Below are 17,639 nucleotides of genomic sequence, written 5' to 3'. Positions count from 1 at the left end.
ACGACGCCAAATTTTGACAGGGTAAAGTCATATCCCCTAATCAAAAGTAATTCCTAAATCCTCTAACTAATGTAGATAAGGAAGTAGGGTCGAATCCACAAAGAAACGAGTCTTTCTATTCCTAATTAATTAATATAATCTAGATTATAAAGTAACCAAATATAATGATCGAAGGAAACTAAACTACGAAGAGTAAAAGTGGGAAAAAATAAAAGTAGGAAGGAAAACAATGAATAAAAGACCTAGGGTATAGGTTCGCCAATAAATAATATTCCAGGGTAAAACATAATAATCAATCATTAATGCATACATTAATCAGATCATAAAGGGCTTTCGCTACGTATTACAATCACACAATTAATTTACCGGTATTAAATCTCATCTCTCGAATCTCGACCTAACCATTTATAAATTAACCTGCCTATTGAAACTAGACCTAAACATTAATTCTCATCTGTCGAATCTCGAATCAATATTGTCAAACACATCCATAAAAGATCTGCGCAAATCTAGTCACAGAACATTAAATCAATCAATAGGAAATTAATCTAGCATTGATAATCAACAACAATAAATTACCCTTTCATATTATTTATGGATCCCCACAAACCCTAGAAATAAAACTACTCACACATAATAAAAACTAAACTAATCAAGGCAACAAAACAAGACATGATCAAAAGAATAAAATAAAATAAATAACTAAGATTAAGAGAAGAGAAATCGTTACCAAAGAAATCTGGAATTAAGAATAGAGTTAAGAACAAAGTATATGAGAGAGAAACTAATCTAAAAGCTAAGTAGAGAGAGAAAATCTAAAAAAGAATTAAGAAAGAGTAAAAAAAGAAGATACTAAACTCGCTTAACGGAGAAGTATTTATACTAAGCGAGAATCCTAAACTAAAACAAACTTAAACGACGCTAATCATTTCTTAATAATAACACGCGCCCGATCGGGTGAGGCACCGCCCGATCGGGCGCGCCTTTTTCCTCTCAAGTATGAATCTCGCGCTCGGCTGGGCGCGAGTTCGGGCGCCAGCCTTGCTTCCCTCGCCCGTCCGGGCGCGCCTCCGGGCGCCAGCCTCTTTGGCCGGGCGGCACTCTTGGGACACTATTTGGACTACGATTGGGATTCATTCAATTAAATTAATTCAGTACATAATCATTGCAGCAACAAATACAAGCTAAAAGGAGAACCCGTAATTCTGCAGCAACTACTTTAACTGAAAAAATTACAAGACTACGAAGGTACACCCCCACACACTCAATCCAACAACAATGCTAATTAGTAAAATGATTATAAGGCTTTGATATTAAATCTTCTTCTTCAAATTGAGCATGTCCTATTCCATTTTCATTTTGCTGTTAGTCATCACCACGCCATTCACTCCTCAATTTTATTGGATGAGGCATGTTAACCCATTCAAAATAATTGCATCCATTGAAGCATTTTTAATTCTCACATATCTTGCTTGAACCTCATGAATGGATGTTTGGTTGTTCTTGAAACTCTATGCAGCACTCTTTTGCTACAGTGGCAGAAGTCCATAATCCTAACTTGACTTTGCTCTTTGCAGGTCTTCAACATAGAAGGGAACAAGCTAGGCTGCTTTAAATAGAATTCTGACTCTGTTTTTTTTTTTTTTTTTAAATTTGGGAAATCTTACTATAAATTTTGGCTTACTGTTATGGTTATTTTTTTTTGGGTTTGCAAGGATATTTTTATGGCTTTTTATGGCTGTTGTTAACTCGTTTTGATAGCCTCAAGCGACTAGGTTTTTTATAAAAAAAAATAAAAAAAAAACAGATTACTTTAATTAATGCATTTTTTTATTAAATTTTATTAGTATTTAATTAATTGTAGTTAACGGTGAGTTAGTTGGCCGTATTTTGGGTTAGAGTACCTAAAGAGTAAAAAAAATAAATTGAGTACCCAAACAGTGAAATATGTAAGAATTGAGGGCTTGATTGTGATGTTAACTCAATTATAAATAAATAAATGTTACAAAAATTCTAGTGAAATAATAAATACCTTTTGTCCCTCTATTTCATAATAATCGGGGCTTTGAATTTTGCATTATTTATATGCTTACTTTGACTATACTTTTTATTAATATATATAAAACCTTTGATTATCATGTAAAATATATTTAGATTAGTTTTTATGTAAATTTTCATTAGATTAAGCTTTTATACTTCTTAATAACATAAACCTAAAACTATTAATGTTAAAAGTTAAGCATTAACACATGTGTCGGTGATAATGTTGCGATAATTATGTAACAGAGAGAGTATCCCTACCTTATAAAAGTGGGAGAATACTCTTATGAATAGTGTTACGGAATATATACCCCTCAAAATGTTTTTTTAACCTTCATATCCCTATTAATGGTTATTTGTCTGTTTCTTTGGCTAAGCGTTTTCCCTCATGTAATTAGTACTACTTTTCCTCTTTCTTCCTCATAAGCTCATAAGAGCCCCTTTCTCTCCTTCCTCCTTTACCTCTGTATACTCTTCTCGACTGAAGCAAACTGTAAGTTCTCCATTAAAGCGCATACCGAGCTCTCTACCAAGCATATTTCAACTTATCCTCTCTTCCCCACCTCTGTTCACTATGTCCATTGAATTAGAAAATTCCACATCTCTATTCACCATCTTTCCACAATCCCAGATATAAATTAAATCGGGGCCAAGAAAAGTTGACAATAGCAAGAATTAATCCTACAAATAGCTGAAAATATAATAAATGACAAGGACCTTTTCACAATCGACGGGCTGGAAATGGCAACGCTGAGGGATGGGCGGGGGAGGCGGTGAAAGAGGGAGGCCGAAGTTTCTAGGAGGTGGGTCGCCGATTTTTAGGAGAGGGCTCACCGGCGCCTCATTTTCACGAACTCCGGCCCAAACAACAATCCCCTGCTTGAACTACTGCCCGCGACAAAACACTCCACCGCCAACTCCGCTGCGACCAGAACCAGCCACGTACCACCAACAATTCTTGATTCATCTAACAGTGTTTTTTACACACTCTCTCCTCCAATTTTCCAAAGTATTTAATTTTATTACTATTATTATTATTGTTATTGTTTTGAATTATATTTTTGGCAAATTAAAATCCAAGCATGTGTCCTTACACGACACCTTTTGTAATGAATTATATTTACGTAATGCTAGGCGTAATCTAGGCTTATGGGTATTGTAATAGTTATCACCTTTGAATTCCATTATTGGGAACAAATAAATGGTTGTACATCAATGTTGTAGTCACTATACCAGCCATTGAAGCTTTACATTACAACTTTTCTTGTTAGAGCACTCCCAGCAGTGAGGAGAAAAGCCCTCACGAGTAAAAATAAGGGTGTAAAAAAAAAATCCGAACACTACATCAGTGAGTGAAAAAACACTCACCGATGAGTGAAAATAAAAACCCTCAAGAGTTGAGGGCTTTTGGTGATGAACAGTAACATGTGCCCCCCACTGCTTTTGTTGTTTTTTTACAACGGTTATATTTTGTATTTGAAATATAACCGTTGTAATTATTTTTAAAAAAAAAAAAATTCACCAACGACCATAAAATTTTTTTCTCTATAAATAGACATGCATTTTGATATACTTTCAAAAAAACCCATAAATTAGAGAAATTAACATATTTTCCCAATTTCTTCTTGTTATTATTATTATTATAATTATTTCTTATAAAAAAAATTTCCAGTTAGTATTATTAATATTTTTAAACGTAATTATAAATTTTTATTAAATTAATTTTAAACGTAATTAAAAAATAAATTAAAAAATAGTGGAGGAGAAAGTGATGAGAGGTTTTTTTTCTCCTCATTGCTGTGGTGAAAAAAACATTTGATGAGAGAAATTGTATGGGAGGAGTGAGAAAGTGGGTAGAGAGAGATTGAGAGGTTTTTTTTTTCCTCACTGCTGAGAATGGTCTTATACTGGATTGTTATAACATCCGTACATTGCACTTAATAATAATGTCCTTCACAACAATCCATCACATAGTCCATTCATTTACCAAATTATTTTACCCACAAAAACCAATGTCATGAAGACTTCAAACACAAACCAATATAAACATCAAGTAAGGGGCAATCCACTCTGCGTGCATCGCGCGCGTTGGCTACCCTAGTATAATAATAATAATAATAATAATAATTTATTAAGCGTATATAAATACGAGGTTTTACGAGGTTGAGTCGGGCCTTAACATTATATCTTGTGCCCAAACCTGCAAAAAAGTAGCAGGATAGTCGGGCCAAATTATAAGATGCACCATGGTGCATATAGTTATATGTGAACCATCAATTAAAATATACTCTCTCTTCTCTTTCCTCTAATTTCTTAATTTCTGATTTTTCTCTCTTTTATTTTCTCTCTCCTCTATTTTTCTCTCTATTTTATTTTTCTTTCTCTTGAATTCGTTCATCATCCTTTTAATTGAATTCCTTCATATTGTTGGTCACCATAAAGTGAATTCCTTCATTACAATAGATTAAATTAAAATTTTGTTTTCTTCAACCTTTGATTTGAAGCTTTGTTAATGGAGTTTTTACAATGGAATAGTGAAGCTAAAAATGGTGTCGTCGTCGAATAGAAGGTGGTTAAGACGATGGTGTGATTATTTTCCAATAAGATTTCATTATCTAAATCACCATGGCTAGGTTTGAGTTTCGAAATATGTAGCTTTCATATTCTTTTGATTTTTAGTGATAATTGTGTATTTTGTTATGAACAGTTCTGTATTTGATTATATTTTAGCATTTTGAACATTTTAAGTTAAAAATATGAACGTATGATACGTTTTCTGTAAATACATAACATGTATTTTTGGAATTACAAACATCTTTATTATAATTCTGAACATGCGATACATTACTTATAAACTTATTTTTGTTTTAGATCTATGTATTTTTAATTTTATTAAAAAATTTGGCATTCTCTACTTAGTAATTTATAAATCGAAACATTTGGCATTTTGAATAATGTCTTCAAGTGCAGAAGTTTTTGAAGGGTGTTCAATGTTTTGTGGTTGGGGTTCAAAAGTTTTTGTAGGGGGTTCAGAGGTTTTTCTAGGGTATTTAGTGGTTTGTGGATGGGGTTCAGAAGTTTTTGCAGGGAGGGTTTTTGTTGTGTGTTCAGTGGTTTATAATTGGGGTTCAGAGGTTTTTGTAAGGGTTCATAAGTTTTTGAAGGGTGTTAAGTGGTTTGTGGTTGGGGTTCAAAAGTTTTGTAGGGGGTTTAGAGGTTTTTATAGGGTGTTCAGTGGTTTGTGGTTGGGGTTCACAAGTTTTTGGGGGTTCAGAGGTTTTTAAAGGGTGTTCAGTGTTTGGGGTTGGGGTTCAGAAGTTTTTGTAGGGAGTTCAAAGGTTTTTGTAGGGTGTTCAGTGGTTTGTGGTTGTGGTTCAGAAGTTTTTGTAGGGGGTTCAAAGGTTTTTGTAAGGTGTTCAATGGTTTATGGTTGGGGTTCAAAAGTTTTTGTAGGGGGTTCATAGGTTTTTGTAAGGTGTTTAGTAGTTTATGGTTGGGGTTCAGAAGTTTTTATAGGGGGTTCAGAGGTTTTAAAGGGTGTTCAGTGGTTTGTGGTTGGGTTCAGATGTTTTTGTAGGGGGTTCAGAGATTTTTGTAAGGTGTTCAGTGTTGGGGTTGGGTGAGTCCCACTCACCGCGGAAAAACCCGAGCCAAGGATCATGCTCGCAATAAATAATATCACTAATGCATAAAATAAACACAAAAGGGAAAATGGGAAATATACCTTTGTCGCGTGCTCACAAATTGGGCTCTTACTTGAAAAGCTTAGCCTTGAAAACACGAAAGCCTCCAACGGAGATCCACCTGCAAAAACAACTCCCGACTTTTAGGTCCTTTACCTCGAGGTTAGCAAGGTCCGACCAAAACCCGAGTATTATATGAGTTTAAGAGTTTTTGCAAATGCAATGCTCTATTTAACTCCTACTCAAGCTCTCTTCCCAAAAGCCCAAGGTGGGTATTTATAGGGAAGAGTGAGAGTGGAATTTCTATCCCATCAATGTGGAAGCATGAAATTCCACAATTTATTTTAAAGTTAAAATAAAATAAATAAGCAAACTAATAATAAATCTACAAGTGTCATTAATACATGCAAAGGGAAGTGAGGACCACTTGGAGAGGAGGGGACCATACTTGCTCCCCACTCCTTCCTCTCCTTGTGCCACTTGTCCCTCACACTTGAAGCCTCCCTCACATGCTTCCCCAATGACCACGGCCCAAGCTACCCGGCCCAGCCAAGCCCCGCACATGCGGGCTGCTTGATGCCAGCAAGTTCGGCCAGCACGCCCACGCACACATGTGTGGGCTGCTGTTGCCGAAGGCTGCTGCTAGCACGCCTCGCACATGTGTGGGCTGCTAGCTGCAGCGCGCCAGCAAGCCACGCATGCATTATGTGCGAGCTGCTGGCCGTAGCTTTCTAGCAAGCCTCGCACATGGTGTGGGCTGCTAGCTTGCCTAATCCCCTAGCACTCGGGGTTCCGATGCTAGGGGTATTTTATTCATTGTTGATTTATTATTAATTTTGCCGTCTTATCTTTTACTATTTTTTACTCGACTTCCGACGCTCGGTTTCGACGCTCTAAGCTCGAATTTCCGACGTCTAAATATTTAATACTCGGGCGACTCATTATTTTCTTCCGAATTAATTCGTCGAGTCGGTTTGTTAATTGCTTGGGTGTGACCCGAAGGGTTCAGTCCAAATTAAGCTGTGATATTAATTATACATTAATATTACTGATTGGAAGCGGCCTCCACCTAGGCATTCCGATCACTTGACCTTACTGAATATATTAGGTTTCTAATAATTCTGAACCCACTATCAGAATAATACACTTGTTCGAAGGACACCATTTCTTTCAATCAGTAGTTTATGGTTGAGGTTCAGACGTTTTTGAAGGGTGTTTTAGTGGTTTGTGGTTGGGGTTTAAAAGTTTTGTAGGGGGTTTAGATGTTTTTGTAGGGTGTTCAGTGATTTGTAATTGGGGTTCAGAAGTTTTTAACAATTGGCTTTTTCTTGGATACATCATCTAATTTCTTCTTTTTTGGTGTTCTGACGTTGAACATTTGACTGATAAAACTGTTAAAAAATTTTAATGTTCAAGTTAGTATTCAATTCTAAAAATTAACAATTCAAAATTAAATTGCGAATTTAAACAATAAGTTACTTTCACATCTTCATCCTCTTTAGTAGGAGCAGATAATTATGATTTTCTACCCAAAAAAAAAAATTAAAAGTCAAAAAGACAATTATATAGTAGAATATAGTTTCAATTTTTACAATTTGTTGAATTATATTAGCAAATTTAACATAAATGTAGGAAAATAAAAAAAAGTTTAAGTGATGTTCATCTCTTTGAAGGTGTTTTTATGTGTTTTTTGTTTTTCTCTATGGTAGATTGCAGTTTTTAGAGAGAAAATGGTGAGAGGAGAGAGAAAATACAAAAGAATAAATTGAGGAAGGTTTTTAATTTGTGAGAGGAGAGAGAAAATTTTTAAATGAAAAAAAATAGATTTGACAATTTTTTTTTTGAACTTAAAAGATATGACAGTTGGAGAGAAGAGAAACTATTATTCTAAAAATTAAAATCGTGGGCTTCTTTCGTCTGGGCTTCCCTTGTTGGGCGCGGATTGGTCAAGGTGCACCTAATTCTAGGTGCACCATGGTACTGATGTGTCTATTTTATATAGTATTTTACCCCCGTCCCTTGGTCGTAATTAGTAGTGTTTTTGGCTCTTTAGAGCCACTTCTATTACTAATTGGTGTTTTCTAGTGTTTTCGTAGATTTGGTTGACTTTTGCAGGGATTTATGCTTTTGGAGTATTTTCCCGATTTATTTTGGAGCAATCACGAACATTGGAGAAGCACGACCAGATTCTATAGCCCAGGGCCGGTTAGAGCCATCGAACTGGTGATTAAGGGCTCGATATAGGTGATACCGGGGCATTTGGACCGAGTATTCAAGACCGGAAGAGGAAATCCAGATTGGCCCGAAGAGTTGGAGCCCAATCGAAGTCCAAATAGTGGCCCAAGAGAGCCGCCCGGCCAAAAAGGCTGGCGCCCGGCCGGGCGGGAGAAGCTTAGGCTGGCGCCCGGTGACGCGCCCGGCCGGGCGCGAGTTTAGTATTAGAGAGCAAAAAGGCGCGCCCCTCGCCCGATCGGGCGCGTGTTTTATTAGTTGATGTTTAACGTAGTTTTAATTTGTTTTAGTTTAGGATTTTTGTACGGAGTATAAATACTCCTCCGTAATACGTTTTTAGTATCTCTTCTTCTCATCTTCTTCTCCTTTTTACTCTTTCTTTACTCTCTTAATTATTCTCTTAGATTTCTTTTCTCTTAAACCTTTGTTCTTAATTCTACTCTTAATTCCAGATTTATTTTGGTAACGATTTCTCTTCCCTTAATCTTAGTTATTTATTTTATTCCTTTCATCATGATTTATTTTATTACTTTGATTAGTTTAGTTTTTAATATGTGTGAGTAGTTTAATTTCTAGGGTTTATGGGGATCTAATAAATAATATGAAGGGGTAATTTGTTGTTGTTAATTATCAAAGCTAGATTAATTTCCTATCGATTGATTTAATGCTCTGTGACTAGATTAGGCCTATCTTTTATGCATGAGTTTGACAATATTGATTCAAGATTCGAGAGATGAGAATTGATTCAAGTCCCGAGACTAGCTATTAAAAACTGCAGATCAACCAGGCTAGTGTGGCGGACCGTGGTTGATCACCTCTATTACTCTATGGGAAATGTAGTAAAACAAATGAATGATTGAGAGGAAATTCAAGAGAAAAAGAGGAAGAAATTAAGCAACTTTCTCATTGTTCAAAGTCAATTGTAAGAAGCTGACCAAGATCGCAGGGGCAATTTCGTCAAATCAAAAGTTGAGGATAATTTTGGGAGTACACTATCCCTTTGAGAAGTAGCAAAGTAACACATACTCTAGTTTTTGAAGGGTTGAGAAAATATAGAAGTGATCAAGTTGAGCCTGGCCCGTTGGCCCGACCTGATTTTGGGCGAGCTTTGGACAACTTTTTCAAATCCGATTTTTAAAAAATTTTGGATGGGCTTGGGAAATCAATTTTATGCAATTTTAGTTGTTTTATTGCCCGACTCAAAATTGGCCCGAAAAGCCCGTTTGCTGCCCTGTCTAATTTGGGCGGGTTTGGGAACACATTTTTCGGCCCGAAGTTTGGCCTAGCCCGATAAATGGTCATATGTTTTTTTTTACCTTGGCTTGACCCGAACCCAGCATGCCCGCCCATTGATCACCTCCGGCATGCCCGCCCATTGATCACCTCTAAGAAAATAGAACAAGATGTTGGTTCGCAACTCAGTTGTAATTAGCTATTGGAGATCTAAACTTAGGGCATGTTTTGACTGACTAGACTAAGTTGAGCTGAATTGAATATTTTATGAGAGAAGGAAATCTATACTAATCTATTAAAAGGCGTTACACATCTAATATTTTTTTTTTTTGAAAGGAAGATCCATTCATTAATAAGAAGACATACGACATTTACAAAAGAAATCAGAAACGATAAATACAATGAAAATTGAATCAAATAACAATTCTAATTCTGTAGAACTACGATTACGAGTGAGAATTGACATTGATGAATACCATCGTCTCTTGAATTGACATTGATGAATACCCTCGTCTCTTGCGATTTTTGATAGTTTTTGAATTGAACAAAACCTGATTCAATTAATTGTAGTCGTTGATCTGACAACTTATTCAACGCCGCACGAACCACCACCAAAAAATTAGAACTTCCGATGACAAAAGGAAAATCATCTACACCGATCAATACCATCATAAAGGATGGGATCTATTATTATTGATTGTTGGTATTGCATGATAATTTCTTATTGAATTGTTTTAACGTTTTACAATTGCGGCTTGTAAAAGTATAGCAATATTAAATTGATGAATCGAGCAGATGTTAATTTGATATTAAAGGCTATTTTCAATAGGAACTTAGATCTAGTAAATTGCGAGAGCCTGTTAGATCTATGTTGGTTAATAAATTGCGAGAGCTTGTTAATCGTGTTATTTATGCAATGTCAATGATTGATTATTATGTTTTACCCTGGAGTATTATTTATTGGTGAACCTATGCCCTAGATCCTTTTATATATTGTTTTCTCCCTATTCTCAATCTTAGTAGTTTAGTTTCTTATTCAAATATAAATATTGGTTACTTCATAATCTAGATTATTTTAGTTAATTAGGAATAGAAAGATCCGTTTCTCTGTGGATTCGACTCTACTTCCCTATCTACATTAGTTAGAGGATTTAGATATTACTTTTGATTTGGGGATACGACTTTAGGTACACATAATACTAATTGGATAGTCGAGCCAAAGCGAGATTTTCGGGCTAGATTTGAGTTTTTAGGCATGCCCCACCCGCCCTATTTTCAGGTCAGATCAGGCGCAAAATTTTTACATGGTCTCGAGTCCAGCCAATTTTGGCTGGTCCCTCATTTTGAAAATGAATATTTAATATAATACTGTAAAAATGAACATTTTCTTGTTATAGGATATTTATTCTTAAAATATAAGTTCATTTTCATATACTATCAGTTGTTCATTCTTATAATATTAATGTCCACAAGTTGGCAAAATGTTCATTCTTGTAATATCAGATGTTCATTCTTAATGTTCACAATTTGGCAAAAATGTTCATTCTTGTAAATTGTAATATGAAATGTTCATTCTTAATGTTCACAATTTGGCAAAATGTTTATTCTTGTAATATTAAATGTTCATTCTTATACTATCATATGTTCATTCTTATAATAGCATATGTTCATTCTTATATTTGTTCACAATTTTCATACTATCAAATTTAATTAATTAACCAAAATTGAAAATGTAGATAAAATCAACCAAAATTGCAACAAAATTTGGCAAAATCCCTCCTTAATAATCAAATAAAATTGCTACAAAAAGTCTAGCTTGTAATCAAACAATTATGCTACTAGTACATAGAAAATTGCAAAATTACTATTTTTTCGAGGTTGTTATTTATATTCTTTAGATGCTGCTCTACTTTCATATTGAATATCCATGTTTATGCATGTCATTTTGATCTCTAAGCTTTTGTAGTTTGATAGATTATGGTGGTTTTGAGAGGAAATAGAGAGAGTAAATTTTGGTCAGAGAGACAAAGTGTGTATGACAGCTTTTGAGGATGGAAACTGTTTTTTTTTTAAATTTTTTTTTAAGAGGTAATTATATCTGATTTAACATGTGTTTTACTGACGTCATGCATTGATGTTAAAGCAATTAAACAGTGTCGTTTAAAGCGAGGAGCTATATAGATATAGCTAGTCCCGAGACTAGCTATTAAAAACTGCAGATCAACCAGGCTAGTGTGGCGGACCGTGGTTGATCACCTCTATTACTCTATGGGAAATGTAGTAAAACAAATGAATGATTGAGAGGAAATTCAAGAGAAAAAGAGGAAGAAATTAAGCAACTTTCTCATTGTTCAAAGTCAATTGTAAGAAGCTGACCAAGATCGCAGGGGCAATTTCGTCAAATCAAAAGTTGAGGATAATTTTGGGAGTACACTATCCCTTTGAGAAGTAGCAAAGTAACACATACTCTAGTTTTTGAAGGGTTGAGAAAATATAGAAGTGATCAAGTTGAGCCTGGCCCGTTGGCCCGACCTGATTTTGGGCGAGCTTTGGACAACTTTTTCAAATCCGATTTTTAAAAAATTTTGGATGGGCTTGGGAAATCAATTTTATGCAATTTTAGTTGTTTTATTGCCCGACTCAAAATTGGCCCGAAAAGCCCGTTTGCTGCCCTGTCTAATTTGGGCGGGTTTGGGAACACATTTTTCGGCCCGAAGTTTGGCCCAGCCCGATAAATGGTCATATGTTTTTTTTTACCTTGGCTTGACCCGAACCCAGCATGCCCGCCCATTGATCACCTCCGGCATGCCCGCCCATTGATCACCTCTAAGAAAATAGAACAAGATGTTGGTTCGCAACTCAGTTGTAATTAGCTATTGGAGATCTAAACTTAGGGCATGTTTTGACTGACTAGACTAAGTTGAGCTGAATTGAATATTTTATGAGAGAAGGAAATCTATACTAATCTATTAAAAGGCGTTACACATCTAATATTTTTTTTTTTTGAAAGGAAGATCCATTCATTAATAAGAAGACATACGACATTTACAAAAGAAATCAGAAACGATAAATACAATGAAAATTGAATCAAATAACAATTCTAATTCTGTAGAACTACGATTACGAGTGAGAATTGACATTGATGAATACCATCGTCTCTTGAATTGACATTGATGAATACCCTCGTCTCTTGCGATTTTTGATAGTTTTTGAATTGAACAAAACCTGATTCAATTAATTGTAGTCGTTGATCTGACAACTTATTCAACGCCGCACGAACCACCACCAAAAAATTAGAACTTCCGATGACAAAAGGAAAATCATCTACACCGATCAATACCATCATAAAGGATGGGATCTATTATTATAAGCGATTAAAAAGTAATTTGGGGGCTTACCACTTATCAAGAAAACAGTGGTAGCCCTCACCAATAATCACAATGGAGATTAAGAATAGAAGGATGAAGGAGGAAAAGGGGAGAAGGGAGAAGATCGAAGAAAAACCCTAAAAAAACTGAAAAAACCCTAGCAAAAAACTAAGAAAAAACCCTCCCAAGGAGAATTCTAGAGGGAAAACCCTAGTAAAAAACTAGGAGAATTAAAAAAAAAGTTAATATTATCACATCTAATATTACTCCATATAAAAACATAAGAAATAAAGAGGTTCAAATCCTCAACCTCCTATTACACATATGACTATTTAACCATCTAAGCCAATATCAACTATGATATTTGTTCTTTCAAAAAAAAAAAAAAAAAAAACTATGGTATTTGTATGGAAATTTTTTTTATATAAGTACAAACCACAATTTTCAATTAAAATAAATAAATAAAAAAAAAAACTATATTCATTATTCAAAAAATACCACAATTTTGATTTGACAATGACAATTGCAATTTTGAAAACCCTTTAAAAAAAAATTATTGTACGTCTACAATAGTAACAATCCGGGCAACGCTTCACTACTACTTAAGAATTGAATTGAGAACCAAAATAATCTTGAGAACAGTTCCTACTACTCCCAATTTCTTATTTTGCCCCACACTCCGAACTCAACACGCCGCACGCGCACCCCACGACACCGAACTGCAGTGTGCGACCGCCGCCCACGACACCGAACTGCAGTGTGCGACCGCCGCCCTCCGGAATTCCTGCTTCCTGCTGCATAGACGCACAGTCGCTCACTCACCTGAGCCCGAGCTTCCCGGCAGACACATTGTGAGTTAAATTTACTACTCCGTAGTTTTTAATCTAATTGATAATTGCTAATTTGAAATATAATTGAATAATTGATTGCAGAGCTAGATTCTTGCTTATTGGGGTTTTTTTTTTTATTTTTTTTTTTTTAATGATGATTGATAGTTTTTAATTTCATTTGTGTATATTGGGATTTTTGTTTTGTGTGTAATATTTATTATTATTATTATTATTATTATTTTTTTTTTTTTTTTTTTTTTTTTTTTTTTTTTTTTTTGGTGTATAATTGATAGTTTTGAACTTATGTTAGTATATTTGATGTTAGTAATTTGGATTCCTGTGAATAATTAGACTAGTATAATTATGATGGTTATGAATGTTCTCGTGTTTTTTTTTTTTTTCCATATATTACATATTTATATACATATACTTTTATCATGGAAATTTTGTTATTGATAAATTTGAGATTTATTAAAAAAAATAATTGAAATTTGTGTTGATAATTCAATTTTATGGTGGTGTTTACAATTAATAGCTTTTTATAATGAATTTTCATTGCCGATTTGCTTTTCTCGAGCTTCACACCTAATTGATACTTTTTCGTTTTGATTCTGTGTTAAAAATTGAAACTTTGATAAAAAAATGTGTTGGTAATTTAGGTTAGGGTCACAATTTGATTATTTTGCTGAAGATAGCTGCTGTTTTGGTTAAATATTCAGTTTTATATGGTTGCAATTTTTGTAAGGCTACTTTTCAATTTTCATACATTTTGTCTTCTCCCAAAAACGTTATTGACATTCTGTACTTAATTTTTTTTTTTTTTTTTTTTTTTTTTGTAGAATCATTAATGCTTGGTAAGCAGTTACAAGAGGTAACAATCAGGCAGTACCAAAGTCCAGTACCCAATCTGCAACATTGATTAAAGTTCAATACCCAAATTTTATCTTCACTCTTTTCTACTGTGGCGGAAGAAGTAGAGGAAGGGAGGAGATAGGGAGAGCCTTGGAACGGCGGTAAAGAAGGTGTTGAATAGTATCAAATATGTCAATGGAGCCGAAGAATGACGAGTCGAACTCGGAAGCGTACTCTGCAACAAAGAAGAAGAAAAGAGGAATAAATATACAAGGATATCAAATTGAGGGTTTATCAATTGCTGGCCAAGAAACATGCATTATCTTCCCTTCTCTCAACCTCGCTTTCGATATCGGAAGGTGCCCTCAATGTGCCATTTCTCAAGACTTCCTTTTTATCTCCCATGGTCATATGGACCACATTGTATGTCTTCTCTTCTGCTCTCTATATAATCTTGATTTTGTTGTATTTCATGGGTTTTTTCTTGTGTTTGAATTTTTTTGATCTTTGGTTAATTTTTGTCGACTTTTATTTCTTGAGTTTTAGGCTTTCAGCCATAATCTTTATTTGGTTTTTTATACGAGTTTCGATGAAATTCTTGAGTTAACAGTGATGTGGAGATTTTTTATAAAATGTTTACTGAATTACTGTGCTCTGTTTTAAGAATGTATATTACTCCCTTCCCCGTCCCTCAGTCGTTCGAGTAATTGTATAGCAAATGGAACAGATTGTCTCTTTAATCATCTGTTGATAAGTAAACAAAGTAATGGATAGTTTCTTTTGCTAATATTGAATTCTGAAAATGATTATTCTTCTCTTTTTAATATATATATATATATATATATATATATATATTTTGCCATATGCTCTGTTTTTTTTTGGGAAATTATCAATGGTACACCCAAGGTTCGGGCTTTTATCAATGGTACACCAACTTAGTTTTTGTTTATCAGCGGTACACCCAAGGTTTCACACGATTATCAACTATACACTTAACGTTAAACAAACGTTAAGTAAAGGTTAAGTTGGGGTTTAATTCGATTTTTTAAACTTAAAAAATTCCCTCCCTTTTTTTCCCCTCTTCATTTTCCCCTCCTTTATGTACTCTACCCTACCCACCCCCTCTTCCTCTATATATAGTTTCCCTCCTTTCTGATTTTCCCTTTTAACACACAAACATACATATATCTACTCAAACACACCCAATTCGAATTATTTGTGCAAAAAATACAACATTAAAGCAACAAATAATAATCACAAGCACATTGTGCATAATTTAAACCATAATTCGCTAACAATTGTACATGGAAACCAAAATTCAACCATTTAAACAAAAAATTCATATATTACCAAAACTAAGCGAAAGTTGGAAAATCAAATACTCAGATGAAAACTTACCTTAAGCGATCAACAATGAAGTGCAGAATTTGCTAGAATTTTGTTCAATTCGCCCGTCGATTATGGAACCTCACAACAGCAGAAACAGGGGAGAGAGTGAGAAGGAAGAAGAAGATGAACGATCTTCTGACTTAGGAGTTTTTAATATAGGTAGTTGTGGTTTGAAAGGAGCGATTTAATGTATTTGGAGTAGGGGGGCAAATTAGTCATTTCGTTTTAAGTGGATTAACCTAAAATTAACCTTTAATTAACGTTTGATTAATGTTAGGGTTAGTGTAGATGAGTGTATTAAACCTTGGGTGTACCGCTGATAAACAAAAACTAAGTTGGTGTACCATTGATAAAAGCCCGAACCTTGGGTGTACCATTGATAATTTCCTTTTTTTTTTTTGTGTGTGTCTCTCTGTTTTTTTTATCTTTTTTTTTTTTACACAGCCAAATGCTCTTTCAAGTAGACCTACTTTGGAGTATTTTTGAGCTGTGTCCATCTCCTAAATACTAGATGTACAGTGTAATGTGATATGTATATCAGGGAGGATTACCGATGTATGTTGCTACTCGTGGATTGTTCTCTATGAAACCTCCTACAATTTTTGTGCCTAAAGCTATAAAAGAGGATGTGGAAAGGTTTTTGATGTACACAGAGCAATAGAGCAATGGACCAATCTGAGCTGAAGAATAATTTAGTTGGTCTAGATGTGGGTAATGTTCGTATTAGATTCACATTTTTATTCTACATAACTCCCTCCAAGCTTGTTCTCTTCAATGATCATGCCAACTGTTTCTATTAAATTACTCTGCTTTCACTTTTTTTTTTTTTTTTTTTATGATTTTCAGGAGAAGAATTTTATATTAGGAGGGATCTTAAAGTTAAAGCATTTAAGACATATCATGTCATTCCCACTCAGGTACGAAGTACTCCCTTTTTAGTTATATCCCCTTTTATCACCTCATCTGTGTGGGTCAAAGATATCCTCGAGCTATTAACCAAGTATAATTTGTTCATTTATATGATATGGTGGAGGGATATGTAGGGATATGTAGTTTATTCAGTTAAGCACAAGCTTAAGCAGGATTTGATTGGTCTTCCTGGAAAAGAGATCAAGGCTTTGAAGGATAAAGGTGTGGAGGTATGTTTGGTAGTTGTGTTATGATGGTGACAATTGTTGCATATATGGTGGTAGGGTAGACTATTATACAAAAAGTTAGTTTGTTCATTTATGAGACAGTAAGTTTCCTGTTCTTGATTCATATCTGTAATTAGTTGGAATATATGATAGGAAGAGAATTTTGGACTATGTAAGGGATAAATGATACTTTGTATCTGTTTCTGCAAAAGAATTTCGGATCGGAGTTGTAGGGGAGCCTGCTCGTTTGGTCAAACCGAGTCTTGCAAAACAACAAAAGTCAACTGCCTCGGGGGGTGTTCCCGAGAAAGCCCCTCCGACGGTCAAGTCAGTAAACTGTGTTTAGAGAGAGAATTTGTAGAGAGAGAGTGTGTGGAAAAATTAATTACCTTGCTAATTTGTGAAGATTAGCATTTATAGGAGAGGATTAATTAACTTGATTAGGGTTAGGAATAGGGTTTCCGGCCGTTTTGGGCCGTGTTAGGCCCTGTTGGGCTATATTAGGGTTTTTCGGGATGCGTGCTGTGCATGATGATTGAATTTACCTGTTTAGGGTTTAACTAAGGGCATTTTGGTAATTTCTGTATCTAATGAACGTGGGCCTACAGGGGTCCAAACATTAGCCCCACGACAAAGTCGTAAAGCGCACTCTGCGGTTTGGGAGTTTGTCGAAAAAATATTGATCGAATGAAATCAATCGACCCGGTGACATAGGCTGTATTTAAGTCACGTCTTCGTAAAAGTTTTTTTTTCTTTTTTTTGGTAGTCGAGCACACTTGATGGGCGTTGATGCTGCGTGGCGGGCAACTAGCCGCTGCTGGGCGCTGATGCTGCCTCGCAGGCAGCTAGCCGCTGTGGGCGCTCTGCCTGGCAGAC

General features: G+C 35.0%; 1 pseudogene; it reads left to right on the top strand.

Moving 5' to 3' along the window:
* The first annotated feature begins 11,085 nt into the window (after positions 1-11,085).
* Positions 11,086-17,639, top strand: part of LOC110712658 — a 29,165-nt pseudogene continuing 22,611 nt past the window's right edge.

This window comes from Chenopodium quinoa, unplaced genomic scaffold (assembly GCF_001683475.1).
Source record: "Chenopodium quinoa cultivar QQ74 unplaced genomic scaffold, ASM168347v1, whole genome shotgun sequence".
In the NCBI taxonomy this organism is placed as follows: Eukaryota; Viridiplantae; Streptophyta; class Magnoliopsida; order Caryophyllales; family Amaranthaceae; genus Chenopodium; species Chenopodium quinoa.
The sequence above is the reverse complement of the archived record's forward strand: the minus strand, read 5'-3'. Positions and strand labels throughout refer to the sequence as shown.